The sequence below is a fragment of the Nycticebus coucang genome, chromosome 14 (assembly GCF_027406575.1).
Source record: "Nycticebus coucang isolate mNycCou1 chromosome 14, mNycCou1.pri, whole genome shotgun sequence".
NCBI lineage: Eukaryota > Metazoa > Chordata > Mammalia > Primates > Lorisidae > Nycticebus > Nycticebus coucang.
Window position 1 is genome coordinate 53,611,448 of NC_069793.1, and position 23,784 is coordinate 53,635,231.

A 23,784-nucleotide genomic window follows, 5' to 3' on the forward strand; every position below is an offset into this window, starting at 1 on the left:
GCAGTATATCATACACACTGAATAGTGCTGTTTTTTACTATTATTAATAATGAAGTAAACAGTTGACAAGAGTTTGCTCATAGATTTCAAAGAACATTCGTTTAATAAAAGTCAGTACCCACTAACATGATGAAACTGTCTGTCAAAAAATTTCATATTGAAAACTTAATGATAAGTAAGTGGTTCCAGTGGTTTGCACTTGAGTGAAATTCCATAGCTCTGAGACTTCATGACCCAATGCCAAAAAGCCTGTGACATCAGCTCAAAGTTACCAAGGATATGCTAATTTGAGCAATCATTTCTTTGTTTCTAGAATTTGTAATGACATTCAAAGCTAACTCAGATCTCTTAGAAAGTTGGAGCTGGGAGTGACTCAGGGGACAGCCCTTGTTCTATAAACAAGGAAGCTACATCCCTAACAGAGTCACCTGGCAAGTAAGTAGCAGAGCTGGAATTTTGAACCCAATATCGTGACCTCCAGCCCAGAGCTCAGCATCACCATACCTCACTGCCTCCTTGGGGAAAAAGTGGGATCCGGGTGACTCAGGCCTCATTGACCAGGAACAGTAGGATTTCATCTCTGCCAATTGCGTTTACTCCCCAGGAGCTCCACTGAGTGCTGTCGTTATAGAGTACAGGAAGATGAAGACATGTGTGAGTTGTTTAGTAGCTGTTAAATGTAAAACAATTCAGTTGCTAAAACCTTTGGCCTCCTCTAGTACCTGCAATCAAATACTCCATTTTCTGAGCTGAGAATAGTTAATGCTCAAAGGTGCTAAAGGACAGCTCCAGTCTCCATCTTCTCTCAAGTATTCATGCTCAGCATTTGAATCCATCCTCCAGACTGAAACTCAAGTGACCTCACTGCTTTAAAGGTAGCTCCAGAGAATACTAAAAAGTCACCAAACCTCCTGGGATTCATATGCAGAGACACTTTTTTGTATGGAAACAAACAAGATGAAAAAGTCTGCACAGAAGCCTGCCATGTTCCTGACACATTGTGGGCTCAAACATATGGTCTCTTACTGCTATGGTTTCATCTAAGAGGAAAGCAAAGAAGAGAAATAAATGTTTGTTGAGTGAATGACTAATTACCAAAGGTATAATTCAGTAATCGCTCACAGCACCATCTGTCATTTCTGAGCAACTAAAATTTCACAAACAGAATCATCACCCACCTGGCCTACAGGGCAGAACTTGGCTCCTATCTCAACACTCTGAGGCTTTCTCAGATGACAAACTGTAGGAGTTCCTGGCATATAGAACTTACAACAAAACTTGCCTGGTGGTGCATCCTCCCTGAATCAAATTTAACTGTCACGGTGCCATAAAGGCATTTAGCAGGAAGGATCTACCCCTACAGAGTAGAAACATGACTTGATTGATGAGAAACCTCCATCGAATTTGAGGCCTAGACTAGACCCAAATGAAGTTGTTTGCAGGCCTCATAACTTTTATCCTGAGAATCCAGCAGGTCTGCTGCTGGCTCAAGGTGACTTCATCACAGCCTTGCCCTTCCCTCAGCCCCACACATGTGACCTCTGAGTCTTTTGCTTATGATTCATGGCCTACAACCCTGCCAGGATAATGCTGACCACTACAGTGGCTAACGCTGCAGGATTCAAATGAAGCCACCTCCTCTACAAACTGTGATGTGTGCAGTTCCTCCCAAGCTAACTCTCTTGGCTGTAGCATCCCATCCACAGATGCATGGAATCCCAGATGGACCCATCTGTTGAGCACTGACTCTATGACAGGGACTTACCTAAATATTTATAGGCACTATCTGATTTTATTCTCCTGATAGCCAAATGATATAAATTTTATTACACTCATTTTTTTTTTTTTTTTGGTAGAGACAGAGTCTCACTGTACCGCCCTCGGGTAGAGTGCCGTGGCGTCACACGGCTCACAGCAACCTCTAACTCTTGGGCTTACATGATTCTCTTGCCTCAGCCTCCCGAGCAGCTGGGACTACATTATTAGACTCATTTTATATATGAGGAAACAGAAACTCAAAGATCAAGTGTTTGGTCTAAAGTCACACAACTAACAAGTGACAGAGCAAAATTAGTACCTAGATGTACAACTCCAAATCTCGAGCTTGGCGCCTCTGCACTTCACAGCTGACTTTGTCACACTGTCTCTCATTGCTGAGGTACTATGGCACACCCATAAACACCAGGCAGACAGGATTGGAGACAGCTGGATCTAGTTGGAGCCTAACCCCATTCACCCATCTGTTCATTCTTTCAGCAGATGTTGATACCTACTGTGGGCCAGGCTACGACAGGTGCTGGGGTTTAGAATAAATAGCACAGATGTTCTACCCTTAGCGTGAGGACTTTGAAGACAAATGACTTATTCTGGAGGCTGCTCAGTCTGTGTCCCATGTATACACATATATTCACTTTTACCAACAGAGATTATCTCTGCAGAGAGCTCTGGATTGGATCAAGCTGACTCTTGGGGCCAGGGTCATGCAAAGTCCAGGCAGACAACTGAACAGCACTGTTGTTGATCCCATACTAAGTATTCTCCCAGGAGAACTTCAAATAGCAGAGCATTTCAAAGCCTCTCCTCTCCACCTATCTGGAATTGCTTTTTGGCTGCACCTTAGACTCACTAGTAGCAATATTTCTGGAGCCATCACAGTTCAAGTGAAGTACAATATTTCATGTTTCTTCAATTTCTGGCTTAACTTGATATAGAAGGCCTGGAAGGCCCTGGACAAATTCTCAAACACCCTTGACATTCCTCATATACTTTTTTCTTCTCATGGGAGACCAATGGGATTAGACAATTGTGACTGACCTCTGTGCTAAAGTCACACCATCTCTGTGTGAACTCTTCCAGAAGACCACACTTTTTGCAACAGATGGAACACAAAGGAATGCAAGATTTCTGTAATAATCTCTGTGACCAGCAATATTCATTTTCACTTTACATATTCTTGTTAAGGATAGAGAAAGGTTGCCCAATGGGACTGCCCACCCAACAGGGGAACACTCACTCCAATTTCTTCCCCAGGGAGGTAACAAAAAGAACTTGATGGTGCTCCCACAACTTGGCCAGAACAAGTCTCAGGTAAATGACTTCTATTTTTACCCACTAAGACCAAATAGGCCATCTCAGCTAGGTGATCCTAGACTGTTGGAACTTCCAGAACAACCCTGCCCTCGGTGATGAAAATAATGCAGGCTAGCTCAGCGCCTGTAGCTCAAGCAGCTAGGGCACCAGCCACATACACCGGAGCTGGCGGGTTCAAATCCATCCCGGGCCCGCCAAACAACAGTGACAACTACAACCAAAAAATAGCTGGGTGTTGTGGCAGGCAGTTGTAGTCCCAGCTACTTGGGAGGCTGAGGCAAGAGAATCACTTAAGCCCAAGAGTTTGAAGTTGCTGTGAGCTGTGACACCACAGCACTCTACCCAGGGCAACAGCTTGAGACTCTGTCTCAAAAAAAAGAAAGAAAGAAAAAAGAAAATAATGCAGGTCATATGTGAATGTGGCTTGGCAATGCTTTCCATAAAGAGAAAAAGTAAACAACTAATATTCCTTTGACTGATCTCTAGCTCTTCAAGTTCTGGAATATCCATGTCATTCCTTAATAAAAAAGAATCTAGGTTAGCCTAGCCCAGAGAAGGTACATCCTTAAATATTGGCAACACTCTAAAGGGAAGCATCTTAGTAGGCAAACTCTTTTTGATCAAAAAGCTTATGTTCTCTGATGAGGAAATGATATTATGAATGCTATGGGGTAATAAGTTATCAGTTTTATTCCTTTTGTTTACCAGTGGTTTAATGCTGCACTGGTTTAAGACAATGTACCCCAAATGGGTTTTGCCTCTACAAAGTGTGTACAATCTGTTCACCTCCTGCCTATGTAATGGTACCTAAATACAGTTCCTGCCCCCACGTCCTCCAGTAAGTCTGCCCTGACTTGTATTTTCGGTATTTTTCCAGTCTTCATAGAGTGCACCCTCTAATCCTTGGTCCTATAGCATTAATAGCCTAATAAGACTTCAAAACAGGATAGAGATAACCATGGGAGAAAAATGCCTTTTGCCCATTAGATGAGAAAGCAGATGGAAAACAGAAACTGTCAAATGAGTTTTCAAAAACAACTCAACTGTCAATCAGGCAACCTTTCCCAGCAAACTACTTAAGGTATACATCTGTAGCTTAGGGTTTCTGTGCTAAGTAGCCACATACTACTGATACTTCCTTTGTTTCTCCACCATCTATTTTAAAACTTACATATGATGTTATATATATATATATATCACCTGGGGAACAAGATTCACTTCTAAAATTTATTCTAAAGAATTAACTGTAGCTGTACACAAAGATGTCCAGTTTTGTATGATTTTTATGTAACAGAAAAAGATATGGGGATGTGTATCATTAAATTGTGGTATATCCATCGGAGGAATACCAGGCAATCGTATATATAATAACACTGAAAGCATGGCAAATTTTTCACAATATTTTGTAATATAGTATTTACAGTATTATCCCAATTTTCCATGTGAAAGAAATTTATCACTTCTATGACTTATTATTAATACAAGTAAAAAACATACCAAAATGATTGTCCTTGAGGTTTTCTTTACTCTTCATTTTTTTCTACGAGAATATGTATTTTTTTCTTGTTAAGTTTTTAAAAGTTACTTTAAAGAGATATAAATAATGGGCAGCACCTGTGGCTCAAAGGAGTAGGGCACTGGCCCCATATGCCGGAGGTGGCAGATTCAAACCTAGCCCCAGCCAAAAACTACAAAAAAAAAAAAAAAAAATATATATATATATATATATATAGTAAGGAAGCAGGGAGTCTTTATAATTGAATCCAAATACAGCTTTCAGCTTTCTGACAGCTAAGAAAAAACGGAAAAGTTTTGTTTCCTAGTAATTAATAGGTACATGTTTATCTTCTGAGGAACACTTTTCCTTTATCCCCGTAGGAAACTTGTGAGTTAAGCTTCTATAACAGAAGTTATAGAAGTTAACTATTCCAAGGAGAAAAAGAGAGAGAAGATGATTTGAAAGTACTGTTTGGGGGTGGCGCCTGTGGCTCAGTCGGTAAGGTGCCGGCCCCATATACCGAGGGTGGCGGGTTCAAACCCGGCCCCGGCCAAACTGCAACCAAAAAATAGCCGGGCGTTGTGGCGGGCGCCTGTAGTCCCAGCTACTCAGGAGGCTGAGGCAAGAGAATCGCCTTAAGCCCAGGAGTTGGAGGTTGCTGTGAGCTGTGTGAGGCCACGGCACTCTACCAAGGGCCATAAAGTGAGACTCTGTCTCTACAAAAAAAAAAAAAAAAAAAAAAGAAAGTACTGTTTGTACTGGGTATTAGCTTTTTCCCTACTGCACAACCCATACATTTAATACTTTCTTCTAGCAACTATACCTGACTTTCCTCTCTGGAACCAGCCTTATTCTCCTTACCCAGAAGTTCATGTGCATAAAAGCAAATGTACAATAAATATGTACACACGCACATATATATGGAAGTAGAATATTATTCAGCCTTTAAAAAGGAAATGTTGCCATTTGCAACAATATGGGCAAATGGCAACATTTCCTTACAACTACAGGACATTGTGCTAAGAGAAAAAAGCCAAATACAGAAAGACAAATACTGTGTGATCTTACTTCCAGATGGAATCTAAAATAGTCGAATTTGGCCAGGCATGTGGCTCACACCTGTAATCCCAGCACTTTGGGAGATCAAGGTAGGAGGATCTCTTGAAGCCATGAGTTTAAGACCAGCCTGGGCAACAGAATGAGACCTTGTCTCTACAAAAAATCCAAAAATTTGTCAGGCACTATAGTGTGCACCTGAGCCTGATGCTGGAGGATCGCTCAGGAATTTAAGGTTGCAGTGAACAATGATAATGACACTGCACTCCAGCCTGGGCAACAGAACCAAAAAAAAAAAAATAATAAAATAGTCAATCTCATACAAGCAGAGATTAGAATGGTGGTTACCAGGCAACTAGGTGAAGGAGAAAAATAGGGAAATGATGATTAAAGGGTATAAAATTTCAGTTACGCAAGATAAATAAGTTCTAGAAATCAAATGCACAGTATGATGACTATAGTTAGCAATACTTAGAATTTGATAAGAGAATAGACCTTAAATGTTTTCATCATAATACACATCCATACACAAAAATGGTAACTATGTGAGGTGATGGATATGCTAATTACCTTGATTGTGGTAATCATTTCACAGTGTATCTGTATGTCAAAACATCAACTCATATATTTAAATATATACAATTTCTTTGTTTTTTTTTAAGAAACAGAGTTTTGCTCTGTCACCCAGGCATGAGTGCATTGGCACCATCATAGTTCACTGTAACCTCCAACTCCTAGGTTCAAGCAATCCTCCTGCCTCAGCCTCCTAGGTAGCTGGGACTAAAGGTGTACACCACCACACCCAACCAAATTTTTTATACAGATGGGGTCTCATTATGTTGCCCAGCCTGGTCTCAAACTCCTAGCCTCAAGTGCTGAAAGGCCACCTCAGCCTCCGAAAGTGCTGAGATTTTAAGAGTGAGCCACCATGTCCAGCTAATGTATACAATTTCTATTTGTCAACTATACTCCAATAAAGCCAGAAGAAAAAAAAAAGAAAAAGTTCACCTAGGAAGGGAGAGGTGATTCAACCCTAATCCCAGGGATGGGCTTTAAATCAGGCCTGACTAATTACAGCTTCACAATCCTTACCCCATAGAGATTGCTAAAGGGATAGACTTTGCCCTAATCACAGCCAACAAGATACAATAAAATTTTTGTGGGACTGCTGAGGGAGAAACTCACGAAACTCAAGAAACTCCACTTCTACTGGACTTAAATCAGGAAGGACAAAAGGCTGGCACTTCCAGAAGCCTTCTAGCACCACTTGGAGCCTGCAGGTGAAGCCTCGTGAGGACTAGTGCCAAGAAACAGAGTGAGATCTGGGCCTAGTGAGAGCATTTCATCTTCTGGTTCAAGACATACCCAAAGCTTTCCTATCCTTATACTTTTTAATTGCATGAATCAATAAATTCTCCCCTTTATTTTTGCGTAAGCCAGGATGAGTTGAGTTTTCTGTTACTTGCATCCAAAGGAATCCTAAATTATATGCTCCCAAATTCAATATCTATTTCTAAATCCTACAAGGATAATCAAACCCACCTTTTGGAAATTATGGGCATTCTGCAGAGGCTGAAAAACTCTTCATGAGAATAATTAAGAGAGAAGCCATGATAAAGAGTTATCACCCTATTCAGAAATCTGAGACCAGAAATCTTCTGTTTTGACTTTCCCCTTTGATTGGACAACTATATTTCTAAATACAGATTTTATGAAGAATAAATGAGGATAAAAGTACATTAAGATGGCTCGGTGCCCGTAGCACAGCATATACATCTCTAGAACTCTAAAAGCAAAATTAGGGAGATTCAAAATAAAATGGATAGGATTAGAAAGGATTAATAATACCTAATGCCAGTAATGACATAGGATGACAATATTCTCATACCCTGTCGTAAGGAATATAAATTGCCTAAGCTTTCTGAAGGATAATCCAGCCTTGTCTATCAAAATTTGACCTACTTTAGAAATTTCTTCTAAGAAAATGATGAGATATTTATGCAAAAAGGTGTATATTAGGATGTTATTGATATACTGCTTTTAAGAGAGAAAAATTGGAAACAACCTAAATGTTTAATAATAGGAGGCTGGTCATATAAAGCATGGTAAATATAAGTATGGAACACAAAGCCAGAACATGAAAAACCAACAGATCAATGCACTTTTTTTTTTTTTTTTTTTTTGCAGTTGGTTTGTTTGTTTGTTTGTTTGGCCAGGGCTGGGTTTGAACCTGCCACCTCCGGTATATGGGGCCGGTGCTCTACTCCTTTGGGCCACAGGCACCGCCCTATCAATGCACATTTTTTAATACAGATATATCCATGATATAGCATTTGTAAAAGGAAAGCAAAAATAGCATATGTTGTATGATTCTGTTTTCGTAAATGAATGTTTGCAATACAGAAAAATGAGCTACCTGAATGCTACTAATGGTCATCTTCGTGTAATGAGCTACAGTTGATTTTCATCTTCTTGTTTCCTTTTGAGTTCTTGATTCCTTTTTTAAAATCAATAAACATGTACTATTACTTTCTTTAATCAGAAGAAAGTAATAAAGCTGTTTTTATTCTGCAAATGGAGAGAGATGAACAGGAGGAAAGGCAGGAACAGAAAGTGTAAGAAAGAAAGAAAGAATGACAGGGAGGGTGATTACCATCTGCTGCAGTGACCTGGAAGTTTTCTGTAAACCATGAGTGCAAGCCTGGGAAACCCCGAGTTCTGTTGAGAAGAGTTCTGTTTAAAACAATTGAAACCAGGGTGGCGCCTGTAGCTCAAACAAGTGGGACGCCAGCCCCATATGCTGGAGGTGGCAGCTTCAAATCCATCCCTGGCCAAAAACTGCAAAAAATAAAATAAAATAAAAATAATTGAAACCACACAATACCAAAAGCTAATCAACTATGTCCAACCCTAAGAAAAGACATTTTTAAAAGGTTGCTCAGTGTGGAGTATAGAAAAATAGGAGTCAAAGGGCCAAAATGTGTCACTTCGTCTAGAGTTGCTGTACACGTATTCAGTGGGGCAGCCACTCCCAAGTTTTCAACCTTTCTTATCTCACGGTACACTTGAACCCATAGTTAAACTTCTGCAGCACACTTAAATTATGTAGATCCAAAAAAAAAAAAAGATAAAGAAAAGAATATACTTACTGTACTTTGAACTTCTTTGGAAAATAATTTAATTAATGGTCTTTAAAATTTTTCGTGGCACTCCAGCTGAAAATCACTACACTAGCCACAAGTAGCTATTGAGCACTTGAAATGAGGTTAATCCTAATCAAGATGTGCCATAAATGTAAATCAACATTGAACTTCAAAAACTCAGTATAAGAATGTAAACTATCTTATCAATAATTTAACGTAGATCATGTGTTGAAATGTTTTTGATATATTGGGTTAAAGAAAATACATTATTCAGATTACCTTCACTTGTTTCTATTTCCTTTTTGAAGGTGGCTCCTAGAACACTTAAAATTCCATGTGGCTCTTATTTTATTTCCATGGGACAGTACTGGTCTAGATTATTGTCCTGAGGGAAGATTGTCAGCTCTGGCTTAATCTAAACCAATTCATCCAGAATTCATATTTTTCAAATGTACGATATTTTACACCTGAGAGAATAGTTTCCAGTGCCTGTTTGAAGTTTGGTGCTTTTTTTTTTCCTGTTTTGCCCACTTTTGAGCACTTTTCACTTTAACCCTAGTTAGCTAAGTCTACTCCTATCTCAATTTTAAGCTAAAATACTAAGCAGAAGATGAGACTATTTAGAGATTAAACATATTCAGTAAAAAAAGGAAACTTGTTCCCTGTGACTAGGAAAACAGCATTTCATACATTTCTGTCACTTCTTTTATTTATTTTCAAAGAGGAGGAAAAGGCAGATGGCTCTTTGCAAGGAAGTCAGAGGAACAAATCAGGATGTCAGATCCTCTCCACGGATTTCATACCAGTATCAATTCCAGATGGACCAGAGAGATGCTTTTAAAACCAAAAGAAAACTAGAAGAATATTAAATGTACTATGTGTTTAACCATTGGAACAAGCAGATTTTTAAACAGCAAGGAAGAAGAAGTGAATAGATTGGACCATATACACATTTAGAACTTCTAAGTATAAAAAATATAGAAACAAGAGATGAGAGAAAACAATTATAGCAAGTATCACAAACATTACATAAACTCTTAAAAATATGTAAGTCTTAAAAAAAAAAATGTAAGTCTTAGACAAACTGATTTTAAAAATCCTTTGACTCTCCCCAAAATAAAAGACTTGAATCAATAAATTCATTAAAGAATTATACCTCGCTGACAAACAAGCCCATGAAAAAAATCTTCAATCTCCTTTATAAATAAGTGAATACGAATTAAAACCAAAGGAAGATATCTATTCCATCAATTGATTGGCAAAGATATTATTATAATTGTTGTTTTATTTGGTGTAGGTAAACATATAATAAAAAGTTTACTAATGTATTTCTATTGGTATAAGCTCTTTGAAAACATCTGCTATAAAAAGAAAACTTTGATATAGTAATCCCACATCTAAGAATCCATCCCAAGGAAAATCTTTTTTTTTTTTTTTTTTGAGACAGAGTCTCACTTTATTGCCCTCGGTAGAGTGCGGTGGCATCACATAGCAAACTCCAGCTCTTGAGTTTAGGTGATTCTCTTGCCTCAGCCTCTTGAGTAGCTGGGACTATAGGCGCCCGCCACAACACCCAGCTATTTTTTGTTGCAGTATGGCCGGGGGCTGGGTTCAAACCAGCCACCTTTGGTATATGGGGCCCAGGCCCTACCCATTGAGCCACATGCACCACCCCCAAGGAAAATTTATAAACACAAACACAAAAGTCCTAATAAGCAAAAATATTTGTCACAAGGTTACTTATAATATCAAAAACTTAAAAACCACTTACATTTTCAAAAATAAGGAAAGACTTAAGTAAAATATGGTATATCCACTCAATGGAATATTATGTAGTCAATAAAAGTATTCAAACTATGTACTATGGAAAATAGACTGTTAAATAATATTTAGTGAAAAACCAAGATCTCAAATTGTATACATAATAGGATTGTAACTATGTAAAAACTAATTTTTTTTAAGCTAGAAGAAAATGTTCATTATGTTTATCTTTCAGTATTGGAACTTTTTTCTGCTTTCTATGTTTCTGAGCTCTATTTTATTAATGCTTTATAAATTAGTATACAGTAGGCCAAATAGTATAAAGGAGTATTATGGTAGACAGGGAAGACCACCCCAAAGATGTCCACATCCTAATCCCCAGAACATGTGAATATGTTACCTTACATGATAAAAGGGATATTGTAAATGTGATTAAATTAAGAATCTGAACATGGGCTCGGTGCCTATGGCTCAAGTGGCTAAGGCGCGAGCCACATATACCACAGCTGGCGGGTTTGAATCCAGCCCGGCCTGCCAAACAACAATGATGGCTCCGAACCCTCCCAAAAAAAAATAGCTGGGCGTTGTGGCAGGCGCCTATAGTCCCAGCTACCTGGGAGGCTGAGGCAGGAGAATCTCTTGAGCCAGGAGTTGGAGGTTGCTGTGAGCTATGATGCCATAGCACTTTACCCAGAGTGACAGCTTGAGGCTCTGTCTCAAAAAAGAATCTCAAAATGGGGGCTGGCACCTGTAGCTCAGTGAGTAGGGCACCACGTACATGGAGGTTGACGGGTTGTAGCCCAGCCTGGGCCTGCTAAACAACAATGACTACCACAACCAAAAAATAGCCAGACGTTGTGGTGGGTGCCTAAAGTCCCAGCTACTTGGGAGGCTGAGGCAAGAGAATCACTTAAGCCCAAGAGTTTGAGGTTGCTGTGAGCTGTGATCCCTCAGCACTCTACTGAGGGTGACATAATAAAACTCTGTCTCAAAAAAAAAAGGAATCTCAGAATGGAAACATGACCCTGAATTGTCTGGGTGGGCCCAATGTAATCACAAGGGCCCTCATAAGAGGGAGGCAGGAGGGGCAGAGAGAGAAAACACCACTGTGATGATAGAAGCACGGGGGGTTAATCAGAGAGACAGGTTGAAACATGCTAATATGCTGGGAAGGGACCATGAGCCAAGGATTGAGGCAGCCTCTAGAAACTAGAAGAGGCAAGGAAACATTTTCTCCTATAGTCTCCAGAAGAAACCCAGCCCTCTTGACGCCTTGATTTTAGGACTTCTAATCTTCAGACCTGTAAGATAATAAATTTCTATTCTCTTAAATCACTAAGTTGTGACAGTTACAGAAGCAACAGAAAAGAAATACAAATAAATACAATTTTTATGGTGGGGAGAAAGCTTTTATTTGGTTAAAACAAGCTTTATTTGATTAAATTGAGCTTTAAAATATAATGTGCGGCTGGGCAAAATGGTTCACACCTATAATCTTGGCCCTCTGGGGGGCTAAGCAAGAGGATCCCTTGAGCTCAGGAGTTCAAGACCAGCCTGAGCAAGAGTGAGACCTCAGGTCCACTAAAAATAGAAAAAAGTGGGTGCCTGTAGTCCCAGCTAGTTGGGGGGCTGAGGCAGGAGACTCACTTGAGCCTAGGAGTTTGAGGTTGCCATGAGTTAGGCTGATGCCACAGCACTCTAGCTTATTACCTGGAGTAACAGAGTGAGACTCTGTCTCAAAAGAAAAAAATGCATGTTAATATTTGTAATCCAGAATTATTTTGCTATCTAGATGCCACAAAATATAAAGTGCAGTAGGACTTAATATACATGTGGTGAATGCATGTTATTTTTTTCACTTTCACAGAAATGTATCATTACAGAGCAGCAAACATTGGATTTGGGGGAATTTGCTTGATAATGACAGTAAGTACTGGCAAAAGCCTAAGAAACAGACAATAAGCAGCAGGAGAGAGAAGGTAAGGGGAAAAAGGAAAACTGATGAGTCATACGTAAAACACACCCCTGTGTTGAGCAACTATTGATTTATGCAAATTCAACATTGCATATATTTTTCCAAAAGGCACATACTGTGACTTTAGAGAAATAGAAAATGATAAGATAGGTAATGGGCAATGAAAACAACTATTATTATCTCCATACTTCATTCCAGTCTCTTGTCCCATTCCTGACTCCTGATTAGATTTTCAGATGATAATTCTTTTTTTTTTTTTGAGACAATCTTACTTTGTCAAACTCAGTAAAGTGCCATAGTGTCATAGCTCATAGCTCACAGCAACCTCAAACTCCTGGGCTCACGCAATCCTCTTGCCTCAACCTCCGAGTAGCTGGGACTACAGGCACCCACCACCACACCCAGCGAGTTTTTCTATTTTTAGTGGAGATGAGGTCTCACTCTTGCTCAGGCTGGTAAGTGATCTACCCGCCATGGCCTCCCAGAGTGCAAGGATTGCAGGCGTGAGCCGCCCTGCAGATGCCCGGCCTTCAGTTGACAATTCTGTCCCTGCTGCTTTGTCTTGGTGTTGAAAGTCATTTGGCGTGCTGGCTCTGGCCTTTCAGGTCCTCCTCCCAACATACAGCCTCACTTTACTTTAGCTTTGCCCTATCGATTTTCTCCAGCCAGCCCTATTTCTGGTTTTATGGCTGCTCTGGCTCACCCAATTTCCAGTCTTGGGCTCTAGGAGATGATGGGGGCAGTAGGTGAACAGGTGGGAAGGCAGACAGCCTTAGATAAGTGGGCAAAACTACCTTTGAAATAGGGGTAAAAAGAAAGGAGGAAGAAAAGAGGGAGGGAGGAAAGGAAGTGAAGAGGGAGAAGAGGGAAGGAAGAGAAAAGGAGAAAGAAGGGTAAAGGGGTACAACACAAAACAGTCAGCAGTTACCTTAGCAGGAAACACTCAGCAGCTGTGGAAACCAGTCCACATGAGATGTTTTGACAAATACGAAGTTTAGGTAAATGGCTCCTTAGCTGACTGGGCTTAGGGATGAGCTGGTTTTCGAGAGTGGCCTACTTTCCAAGGATACCCTAGCACATGCATATATGTATATCATTTGGCAGCTTCGCTGTGTCCTGGAAGTGGGGGAAAGTGCCTTCAGCCATCCTAGCCATCCTTGGAGACAGTCTGCTCAGATCCCCTAATTATCTGCACTCATCATGCAGCCTTATTATAATTTGACTTCCGATGTAGATTTTCCTACTGGGAAAGAATAGGCTGACCTGTGAGCAGGAGAATTCTGGCCCCACTGGCAGTTACTCCGCATGGAAATTAATAAATCAGCATTCTCCTGAGAATTTGAAATGCATATTCATTCTCCAGAGTCTAAAAAAATGTTACTGCATTGGGCGGCTCAGTGAGTAGGGCGCTGGCCCCAGGCAAACTGCAACAACAACAAAAAAATGTTACTGCATTTAAAAAAAAAAAAAAAAAGTTACGTTCATGTCTAGTGAAGGCCTTTCAGATTGTACATCAAGATTGAAGGCTGTCGGGCGGCGCCTGTGGCTCAGTCGGTAGGGCGCCGGCCTCATATACCGAGGGTGGGGGGTTCAAACCCGGCCCCGGCCAAACTGCAACCAAAAAAAAAAAATAGCCGGGCCTTGTGGCGGGCGCCTGTAGTCCCAGCTACTCGGGAGGCTGAGGCAAGAGAATCCCTTAAGCCCAGGAGTTGGAGATTGCTGTGAGCTGTGTGAGGCCACGGCACTCTACCGAGGGCCATAAAGTGAGACTCTGTCTCTACAAAAAAAAAAAAAAAAAAGATTGAAGGCTGTGCCCTCACTCTTGATCTGTACTAGGAGAAACTGTTTCTCTACTCAAAAACTTACAACAGCGGGGCGGTGCCTGTGGCTCAGTGGGTAGGGCGCCGGCCCCATATGCCGAGGGTGATGGGTTCAAACCCGGCCCCGGCCAAACTGCAACAAAAAAATAGCTGGGCGTTGTGGCAGGCGCCTGTAGTCCCAGCTACTTGGGAGGCTGAGTCAAGAGAATCACCTAAACTCACAAGTTGGAGGTTGCTGTGAGCTGTGATGCCATAGCACTCTACCGAGGGTGACAAAGTGACACTCTGTCTCTACAAAAAAAAATAAACTTACAACACCAACAAAGCACGAGTTTTCTACACTAAGCAATTTTCCAGTTCTTTTGTGGACACCAACTGGGTGCTTCTTATTTAATCCAATTCTAGCACTAATTATTCAAATTTAACACAGACCCCACAGATTAAGGGCTCAGTCCCACAAGACTGCACCAACTTCAGATGCCCATCACAAGTAGTGGCTCCGCAGGTAACCTGCACTGTCTGACTTGGCCACACTACCCTCCTCAGGTTCAATAATTTGCTATAGTGCTTCACAGAATGAAGGGAAATGCTTTGCTTGTGTTTATCAGTTTGCGGGACTGCAGGGCTGGCTGTACCCCTGGAGTTGGAGTGTGCCAGCCTGGAAGCTCTCCTACCTCATAATTTAGGAAATTTAGAATTTAGGTTTTTAGAAAGGTTCCATTACATAGACACTGATTGATTAAATCACTGGTCATTAGCCACTGGGGACAACCTCTAGCCCTGCCCCCTTTCGCAGGGGTGGGGAGGCAGGGCTAGAAACTCCAGCCCTCTAATCACACACAGGGCTGGTTCCTCTGGTAGCCAGTCTCCACCCTCCAAGAGCCACCTCATTTGCATAAATAACAAAAGAGGTTCCTTTTCACCCCCTTTTACTCAGGAAATCCTAGGGATTTTCAAAGTTCTGTGCCAGGAACTGAGGACAAAAACCACATGAACAAAAAAGATGCCTCTATCATCCCTTTCACTCAGGAAATTACGAGGGTTTTAGAGGCTCTATAACAGGAACCAGGGGAAAAAACCGAAGACACACATTTCTTACTTGTTACAGCACAGTCTGCATCTCACACTTGTTTCCCTCTTTCCACCTGCTTCATTCTCAGTATCTCCCTCCTCTCTCTCTCTCTCTCTCTCTCTCTCTCTCAGCTTTCTCTGCTTCTCAGGCACACAGCTCCTCCCCTGCCTTGGTCCCAGCACTGATAAGACAAGCATCTATGACTCTCAATTCTAAATTTCTACAAAGAGAATCTGCTAGGCCCAGTGTGGGCCACGTGTCCAGCCCTGATCAATTATATATGGCTGCTGGGGGGAGCTGGGAGTAGGAGGACAGAGTCAGGCCCAACTCCAAGAAGTTAAGAACAATTCCCAGAAGGAGAAGAAAGATTAGGGATGGGGCAAGCATACCAAAAATTGTCCCAGGACCACAAACTCTGAGAGTCAGAGATATTTCAGAATTTGTATTTTTTATATTCTAGAGTATGGTCACGTGCCATATATAACATCAAACCTCAGAGAAGTCTAAGGCAACTTCCCAGGGTCAAATACACCAACATTTTTACAATGAAAACATGAATGTTCATACAGAATGAGAAACGGGGATTATAAATAGTCTCACATGAGTTCAAATAAAGTTTTGCCTATAAAGAAGTCATGGAAATACAGACTTCCCAAAATACCATACCCCATACACCAGGAAAATGGGAACTTGTACCTTAATGTACCTTCATTTTACAAAATATTCATTACAAAATTTTACAAAATAGTTTCTACCTGTTGGCCATGTTATTGTAAAATTTTATAATGAATATTTTGTAAGTGAAGGTACATTTAGCTACAATTTCCCATTTTCCCTATATATGAAGACTTTGGGACACCTTTTACTTTTTTTTTTTGAGACAGAGTCTTAGACACCCTGGGTAGAGTGCCATGGCATCATAGCTCACAGCAACCTCAAACTCTTGGACTCAAGTGATCCTCTTGCCTCAGCCTCTCGAGTAGCTACAACTACAGAGGGCTAGTTTTTCTATTTTTAGTAGAGATGGGGTCTCACTCTTGCTCAGGTTGGTCTCGAACTCCTGAGCTCAGGCAATCCACCAGCCTCAGCCTCCCAGAGTGCTAGGATTACAGGCGGGAGCCACTGCACTGGGCCTACCTTATGCTTTTGTTTTTATTGTTTCTGGATTTTAAAATTACACTGAAGAATTTGGACCATGCTACTTCAGGCTTACAAAGCTGAGGACCACATGTGATGCCATCATGGTACTTCCTCCAAGAGGCTCCCTAGGACCTTATTCAACCTAATGTGGCCCCTGGACCAGCAGCATTGACATCACCTGAGGGTTTGTTACAAAAGCTGAATCTCAGGCCTGATCCCAGATATTCTGAATCAGAATCTGCATCTTAAAAGATGTCCAGGCACTTCCTATGCATATTAAAGTTTGAGAAACACTGCTATAAGTGGCAATCAACATCCTGGAAGTCAACAGTCTTGGTATTTGTGCACATGAATTGCAACACACGCTTGCACAATCATCCTTTCTCATGTGTTGTTGAAAATAGCTACAACCATAATTTTTACAATAACAGAGAAGAAACGACCTTAGCTCCAAATCTGTGGTGTTAACCACGCACCACCCTCCTCAACAGATGCACGGTCTCCCAGCTGCCACCAAGCATCACTCAACAGTTCTTCCTGTACTGGTATTTAAGCTTGTACACCTGGTGAGGGCTTCTTTTTATGAAAGTATATCAGAGAATATTTGTATAATCCTTTGTGAAAATGGGACAAATATGATATAAAACAGCTGGAACTATAATTAAGAAGTTATTTAATAAAGCGAACGAGCAAGGGAAACGTAGAGCAGTAGCCAGAGCATCAGTTCTCTTTGCCACTTGCATACAGAATGGAATTTTCTAGAAGGCCAAAAAATACAGGACCTGTCCTTAGAACATTTTTTGCAATATAGAAGTAGCTTTTGGCCTTAACACTCTCTTATTTGAGAGTAGAAGAAACCTTCAAAATCCCAAGGAAAATAACGATGTTATGAATACAGAAGGAAGAACCTCTTCAACTATAATTGCTTCATGTCTGCCAGAAGCAGCAAGAAGAAAACGATTAAAAAACAAATAATGACATCGGGAGCTTTTAGGAAAACTTAACCAGAATGGGAAAACTCTTAAAATCTGTTAAAAGCAAGCGATTCTTGTTTTTGTTTGTATGTATCTTTATTTGAGAGACAGAATCTCACTCTACTACCCCAGGCTAGAGTTCTATGAGGTCACAGCTCACAGCAACCTCAAACTTCTGGATTCAGGTGATCCTCTTGCCTCAGCCTCCTGAGTAGCTGGGACTACAGGCGCCTGCCACACATCTGGCTAGTTTTTCTATTTTTAGTAGAGACGGGATCTCTCTATTGCTCAGACTGGTCTCGAACTCCTGAGTTCAAGCAATCCGCACACCCCAGCCTCCCAGAGTGCTAGGATGACAGGCACAAGCCACTGTGCCCAGCCAGAATTCTTAACACATGATGTTCAGGTATATCTGTATCCCTAAAATTATCTGCTAAATTTTGAATGTATGTTTATTTTTCTAGAGAGAAGAAAATGGGGAGTTGTTGTTAAATAGATACAGAGATTGAGTTTTGCAAGATGAAAATGTTGTGGAGGTGGACAGCGGCCATGGTTGCATGACAGTGTGAAGGTACTTGATGCCGCTGAACTGTCCACTCAAAATGTCTTAAATGGCAAGTTTTATGTTATATATACTTTGCCACAATAAAATAAATAAATAAAAGAACTTATGCGTCTACCCTGGGGTGGGGAGGGAACAGCAGCAGCAGATGCAAAGGGGTTTCTTTATTTTTATTTTTCTTCCAGGTTAAGGTGAGGGTACAAACAACCAAGTCACAATATTTAAATTTGTTAGGCAGAGTCCCTCTTGTAGTTAGGTCCTGCACCCAAAAGGTGTGCTGTACACTCCTACATTGTGCCCATTCAGTGGGAGCACCCCAAACCCCCTCCTCTCCCCCCCCCCATTGCCCCCTTCTCCCAACTTGAATTGAAATGAGTTTTTCTTCTCTGTGGGTGTGTATTAGATCATCTACTGGCTTCATATTCGTATTGAGTACATTGGATATCTGCTTTTCCTTTTTACGATACTTTACTAAGAAGAATGTGTTTCACCTCCATCCAGAGTGATACAAAAGATGTGAAGCCTCCATCTTTTTTTGTGGCTGAATAGTATTCCATGGTGTGCATGTACCACAGCTGTTAATCCATTCCTGAACTGATGGGCATTTAAGCTGTTTCCACATCTTGGTGATTATAAACTGAGCTGTGATAAATAATCCAGTACATGGGTCCTTATGACAAAAAGTTGTTTTGTTTTTTTTTTTCATCTAGGTAGATGCCTAGTAGAGGGATTGCAGAGGTGTTGTGAACGGAGTTAGGGGGCCCCTCCAGCCTCTGAAGACAGAAGTGGTTTGCCTGGGATATCAGAGAACCATCAACAGTCAAAACTAAGTTGAGTGTTAGGAAGGCTGAAGAGAAGAGGAACAGGTTTGGGTACTTTTGGTTTTGGGTTTTTGTTTTTATTTTTTTCTTTTCTTGATGTATAGTAATAATTATCCCCCACAGGAATGTGCTATTTTAGTGTTCAATGAAGGATCCAACTTGCTGTCAGGACAAGCCAGGACATGACAAGCTACTCCACACGGAGGGCAGGGGTTCACCCTGCAGGGCTTTGGAGAGGAGAGAGCTGTGCCACCCAAGGGAAGCTCACAGCCTCCTGGGGGACTAACACCCCCAGTGGCTGGGGAGGAAACTGGCAGAGAGTTGAGCTAACTTGCCCCAAATCCCACCGTCACTAACTAGCAGGGACGCGATCCTCGGGTCTTGACTCCCTACCTACGCTCTTTCTACCCTAAATCGACATGAAAACGGAATGAAAAAGTCAAAAAATAATTCCCAACTGTGTTGAAGAATGAAAGAATCTCTATTGTACTTTAAAACTCCAAAGGCAAAGCTATGATTTAATTTAATAAAAAAAAAAAAACTCCAAAAGCAAAAGTATATAATTTGGGGATATATTTTAAACTTTATAAAATCCTCCCACCCCACCTCTGAGGAGGAAAGTGGATAAAAACAGATCTGGGGTGAGAAGTCATCTGACTCATCCCTGATGTGGTGAAGAATCTGGAAGCAAACACCCTGCATTTATTTCAAGTACTGTGTCTCACTCTGCCAGTCTTGGCAGCCGGCCCACGGTGTTTGCTTCATGGGCTCTCCTGTAGAGACATGGTCACAGCCCTATTTTAGAAGGACAGAAGAGGCTTAAAACATGTAGCAATTAAGCTAGAATTTAAAAGGACACACACAGAGGACACATTAAGTTTGTGAATACCACAGCCAGCTGAAGGTAGGAATCCAGATGTGTGTCAAGGCCTCTCTGAGATAGTACAGCTTTATCCACAGAGCTTCATCACTGTGTCCCGGCCTGTTCCTGGAAGAGCCAGCAAAGTATCCTGCAAGAGAAAGCACGTGGCCTCAGAGGTGAACCAGGGACGTTCTCTGGGGTGCCAAGGATTTATCTGAACAGCCGAATGCACACTGACAGACAGGTCTGTGTACGCTAGAGAAACTCGTTCCATGGCTCAGATGAACGATTCATTGCAGAATTCACCCACAAGGGGAAGTGAGTTAATGACTGGGGCGTTTCACCTTCTGCCTAGATGCGTCATAAAATCAACTTGTAGAGCCTGGCTCAGAGAATACATTTACTCACCCAAATGTGGCTCTGTGGGGCTATGAAGCATTTCAAACAGCGAACACTCGCAGAGGAGCGAGTTCTTAGGCATTCTCTGTGCTTGCAACAGGGCCGGTGGCCTGAGCCTGACAGCTGATCCAGGCTGTGGTCAAATCCTGCTGACAAGCAGCCCAGATCTGCCAAGAACATCTGCTCCACATCTGGGATTGTGACTCACCAGCTACTCTCTCCTCCAGACCTATTCTCATGCAGGCCTGAACGTGAAGGCCTTAAGGTGCCAAGGCCCTAGTGCCAAAACTTGTCCCTCCACCCAAGCACCCACCAGGCTTTGTTCTTATCTCTAACATGGCCCTCCCCTCCCCCATACACTCAGCCTGGCTGAGGCTGGCTCCAGGTCCAGGGCAAACCGTGCCTAGCCCTTTTGGACACCACCTGAGCTATTATAAGAGACTCTCAGGCTGAGACAGTGTCAAGGTCCCCTGTACACTGCTGTCTGCTCTGGCCCTTTAAATTTAGCAGATCCACATTCCCACCTTGCCCAGCTGGCCCACCAGAGTGAGCCACAAGCAGCATGTGTTCTAGACCAATCCTGTTTACCCTGGACCTACTATTTTTGCTCTCATCTTGCTGGTTCTCAGATTCCTAGCTCCATATCCCAGCTGCCATGGCTACTTCTGGCCCCTTCACTTTGGTGACCCTTCAGACTTCCCTTTTTAGACCACAGCTTCTCACATGTTTCTGACTCAACTTGCTCCTGCAGTGTCCACTTTAACTCTTGGTGTCAGGTGAATGTCCCCGATTCAGCCCCAGCCCCTGGGTACCCTCTGCTGGGATTGCTCTCAGGAGGGGCAGAGGTGAGGATTTGTTTCTGCAGCCTTGGTCTGACTTCTGACCCTCAGCTTTGCCTTGTCTTCCATCCCAGTCTCTGGGTTCACCTGGCATGTCCCTAGCTGTCAGCCTCAACTTGGGTCCTGCTCCCTGAAGTCCCTCCCTCACCCGCGATGGGTCTGTCCTGGACTCAGTTTCTGATTTCATGCTGGCCTGGCCTGGGTTAAACCAAACCCACTGCCCTCACTCTCTAAGATCAGAGATGGGGAGGCGCTCTGGCTTTTGAAGGTAGGTGGGGTAGAGGAGAGAGGGCAACAACGTCTCGGGTGGAACCCTGATGGGAACAGAGCCGGGGCAGTTTCTCATCTGTCTGGGACCCTTCTGTCTGTATGATGTGGTGACTATTTATGGGAGAAGCCAGGGGAGCAGCAGTAATCAAGACATTTGACTGCTCTCTCAGCTGTGGAGGGCTGGAGGAGGCGTACACTATTGCAGGTGACATCTCAGACAAGCTACCAGTTCTAAACCCTCAACGCTTAGATAGCTGAGGAGCAGAGGCAACCCTCCAGACCCAGGTGGCTTAGACCCTTCTCTCTGTCTGTCGGACTCTGGGTGCTACTTGAGCCATGAGCCGGCCATGGATGTCTCACCTCCAGCCTCTCCACCAACAAGTAAGTCCACCCAAGTTTTCCCCACCCACAAGGTCTCCATTTATTCCCTCTCCTCCAAAAGATGAAGAAGCAAGTTCCCTTCTTCCTCCTCTCCAGCCCTCATCATCCCCCTCCCTGGGGCCCAGGCACTCACAGTGGGCCACTTGTTTTTCTTTTCCAGAAACCCTAAAGATACCAGCTTTGTTTAACAAATATGTGCTATGGCAGAATGGTAAGGAGCAAAGAGCTAGGGCCCAGCCCCCAGGGAATTCAAGCTCAGCCACTTGCTAGTGACCGGACCCTAGACAAGTGGTAAAACTTCTCTGTATGTGTTTTCTCACCTCTAAAGTTGGGATATTAATAGTCCCACTGCAATGTTGAGAGGATTACATGCATTAATTAACATAAGAATGGTGCTTTGCATATAACAAATGTCATGATGCTACAAGCTCTCATTTCTGATTACTCACTCTATGGCAAGCCTTATTCTGAATACCTTGCAACCAACAATTCATTTTTTCCTAAGCAGAGGAAAATAGGAACAAAAGGATTATTCCATAATTCTAATTTAAATTATCATTAATAGTAAACATATAAGTCCCATCAGCAGGAGTGGAAATGCATTCTCAAAATTCATCACATTTTTGCTACTCAAAAGAATCAAATTGGTTTTATTTATTGAGTACTCTCTCTCCTAGCCTTGGGAAAGTTTATGTATAATACATAATCATAACTGGTCAAAAGGAAACCAAGTTGAAGTGGTCAGAGAATTTCCCCATCTGAATACACAAATCCAGAGTGTAAAGAGGTCAAAAATGAAGCACTCGGGGGATAGAAACTCCCATTAACAGTGCTCCTCATATGGACACAGCCTGGGTCATAGTATGTGATAGCATAGACACCATTCTGTGTGTATCTTTTGGCATACTTTAAATCTTAAACAGTTTCCATGTTATTACATAGTCTTTGAAATAAAATTATCATTTTTTTGAGACAGGGTAGAGAGCAGTGGCATCATCATGGCCACAGCAGCCTCAAACTCCCTGGCTCAAGGGATCCTCCTGCCACAGCTTTGTGAGCAGTGGGCTACAGGCACACCACCATGCTCGTCTGACTAATTTTTTCTGGTTATTTAGTTGAGATGGAGCCTTGGGATTTCACTCTTGCTCAGGCTAGTCTCCCACTCCTGACTTCAAGTGATCCTCTGGCCTCACCTTGGCCTCCCAGAGTGCTAGGTTGGAGCCACTGTACCTGGCCTGAAATTATCATTTCAATGACTGCAGAATAACCCATTTAGTTGAATTATTGAAAATGAACCAGGCTCAGCACCCGTAGCTCAGTGATTAGGGCACTGGCCACATACAACGAGGCTAACGGGTTCGAGCCCGGCCTGAGCCTGCTAAACGACAAATGACAACTGCAACCAAAAAATAAAAAAACAACCGGGCGTTGTGATGGGCGTCTGTGGTCCCAGCTACTTGGGAGGCTGAAGCACAAGCCTTTAAGGTTGCTGTGAGCTGTGATGCCACAGCACTCTACCAAGGGTGACATAATGAGACTCTGTCTCAAAAAAAAAAAAAAAAAAGAACTGAACTCATTATTGGATATTGGTGGGGTTTTGCTATTATAAATGATTCTGTAGTAAACATTTTCTTTCTTTCAGATTATTTATTAGGTTAATTCTCAGAGTTGGGGTTACTAAGGTTTTTCCAAAGGTCTAATTGTCCCCGCCATCTTGTATATCCCTGAGATGCAGTGAGTGGAGGATTCTATCTGAAGGACTAAACTCTCCTAGGGAAAGCAGGAAGAAGGAGACATTTGCTATTGAGTGACAGGTGTCTTAAAGGCTTTAGATCTCATCTTTGATGTGCTGCCCAGACTTACCATCATTGTTGTTTGGCCATTTGTGAAGATGTTCACTAAGCAGTACTTCAGAAGGCCTATTCGCTCCATCTCATTAAATCCTCATAACCGTGCTCTGAGGAAGATAGTACTATTCCCATTTAAAGAGGAGGAGGCAGGAGATTAGAGAGATTAAGTTAAAGTCTTACAGCTAATGAATGGAAGATCCTAGACAGGATATGGGAAAGCGGGACCTGTGCCCCTAGGGGGAAGGTCTGCAGGACTATGCTGAAGGGGCTG

General features: G+C 42.1%; 2 long non-coding RNA genes across 2 annotated transcripts; one reads left to right on the forward strand and one right to left on the reverse strand.

The window, feature by feature from the left end:
- The first annotated feature begins 312 nt into the window (after positions 1–312).
- Positions 313–19,167, forward strand: LOC128565808 (uncharacterized). The gene is made up of 5 exons (XR_008374340.1): positions 313–435; positions 605–3,087; positions 12,416–12,474; positions 18,802–18,957; positions 19,036–19,167. It is a non-coding gene; the product is annotated as an uncharacterized LOC128565808 (long non-coding RNA).
- A 417-nt stretch (positions 19,168–19,584) lies between these two features.
- Positions 19,585–22,136, reverse strand: LOC128565809 (uncharacterized). Its single transcript, XR_008374341.1, has 3 exons — positions 20,183–22,136; positions 19,802–19,922; positions 19,585–19,707 (listed from the first exon to the last, which is right to left on the reverse strand). It is a non-coding gene; the product is annotated as an uncharacterized LOC128565809 (long non-coding RNA).
- Between the last annotated feature and the right edge of the window lie 1,648 nt (positions 22,137–23,784).